This window comes from Aotus nancymaae, unplaced genomic scaffold (genome assembly GCF_030222135.1).
Source record: "Aotus nancymaae isolate 86718 unplaced genomic scaffold, 86718_ANA_hifiasm-v0.15.2.pri h1tg000011l, whole genome shotgun sequence".
Lineage (NCBI taxonomy): Eukaryota > Metazoa > Chordata > Mammalia > Primates > Aotidae > Aotus > Aotus nancymaae.
The window spans coordinates 60,168,082-60,169,877 of record NW_026988422.1 but is presented as its reverse complement, the minus strand read 5'-3'; the positions used below and the strand labels follow the sequence as shown (position 1 = coordinate 60,169,877).

General features: G+C 50.1%; 1 non-coding gene across 1 annotated transcript; it reads left to right on the top strand.

Moving 5' to 3' along the window:
- The first annotated feature begins 358 nt into the window (after nucleotides 1–358).
- On the top strand, nucleotides 359–465 carry LOC135274338 (U6 spliceosomal RNA). The gene has a single exon (XR_010342182.1). It is a non-coding gene; the product is annotated as a U6 spliceosomal RNA (small nuclear RNA).
- Nucleotides 466–1,796: the final 1,331 nt, after the last annotated feature.

Below are 1,796 nucleotides of genomic sequence, written 5' to 3'. Positions count from 1 at the left end.
GTATTGATGGGGCTTGTGACAAGTTAATTATTAGCTAAAGATATGCAGATCACTGTAAAAGGGGTGGGCTCCTGGGAAAGAGGGAAGTTTGGTTATTGAACAGTCAGATCCCTTCCAGGCCTGTTGTGCAGAAGCCTTGGTTCCAGGCCTGGACCCAGTCTCACCTGGTAACCCTGAATCCAGCCAATCAGAATTGCTGAAAGCCAGGCCCCCGTGGCGTGTACCTGTAATCTTGTAATCCCAGCTACTCATGAGGCTGATGAGGCACAGGATCGCTTGAACCTAGGAGTTTGAGACTAGCCTGGGCAACATAGTAAGATTCCATCTCTGAAAAAAAAAAAGTATATATAAAAATCTCGTGCTCGCTTCAGCAGCACATATACTAAAATTGGAACGATACAGAGAAGATTAGCATGGCCCCTGTGCAAGGATGACACGCAAATTCGTGAAGCGTTCCATATATATATATATATATATATGTATAAATTTAAAAAAAAAATCTCATTTGAGTTGGCAAAAAAAAAAAAAATTGCTGAATATTTGTTCTGTAAAAGGGTAGGGGGCTTGGAGGGCTTTACCACCACACAGCCCCTCCCAGCAACACACCCAGCAAAGGTGCATCCGGATCCCAAGTCTGCACTAGAAGCGCGGCCTCCTGCTGCAGAGCGCAACACTGGTAATGTCTGCTGCTCCTGCCCTTCCTTCTTCTCCAGCCTACACACCATCACCCCAAACTCCATGACAGCGTCCTCTGTGCTGATGGTGTAGGGGAAAGAGCCAGCCTTTGGAACCTGGGCGTGCTCATTGGCTAGTAAACTGTCTCCATTTCCTCTCCTGTGATGGGGTGTGATGATAATGCCAGCCTCTCGGGGGTAGCTGTTATAAAATGTTGCCTCGGGATTGGCTGGGCATCCCTGTGGGGCCTCCTGGGTGGAGTGGGAGACTGTGGATTGACACATGAGTGCGGATGCAATGCCATGGAGTCGTAGCAGCTGCAACGATTGGCTGCTTGCTCTGGGCTACTCAGGGGTCCTCCATCCACAATCCCTTTAGGAAGAATCATTCCTTCCAGAAATATTACCGAGTGCCTTCTATCTTCTAGGCATGGGGCTAAGTGCGGAGTAGAGAATAAAGAATGTAACAGATCTGGTTCCTGCTCCCCACTGGGGCACAGTTCTGGTGATTTTTGTCTGCTAGGGGGTAGGTTCACTCATGGGACTTACAGCCCTGGATCTGAGTCATCTCCAACTCCCATGGAGTCCTTGGCACATAGTGGGTGCCAGCTAATATTTTTGGAACGAATGGATGGATGTTGGAATTAGGCAGTGTTGAGCCGCAGGTGGACAGGTGTATGCTTGCTGAGCCTCATGGAGGCCGGAGGTATGATTAGGGCCTGCTTTCTAGGAAAGAAAGGCTGCCGGCTCAGCTTGGGGAAACTGTCCATCTCCAAGCGCCAGTCAGGTAAAGAAACAACCCAGCAAAAAGGAAAGAAGTGTCCACTGTCACTGGATGTAAGCTAGCCAATGAAGTCCCCCATTGCTGCTGGCAGAGCCAGAGCGACTGTCCTCTTTTGTGGCATTTTTGCTTAATAACCAGACATCTGCAGAACCTGCCAACCAGCAGGAGGTGGAGGGGAAGGTCACCCCAGGGCGTACACTCCTTCTGGACCCAGCTTCCTACTCTATCTGGGAGGTGGCCCAGAGTGGAGGGCAGGTGGGTGCTAGAAGAAGCCTGGGAAGGGTTGTGCTCAGGTGTCACTCTAGTCATGCTACGCAAATCTGGCTGGCCATGTCTCC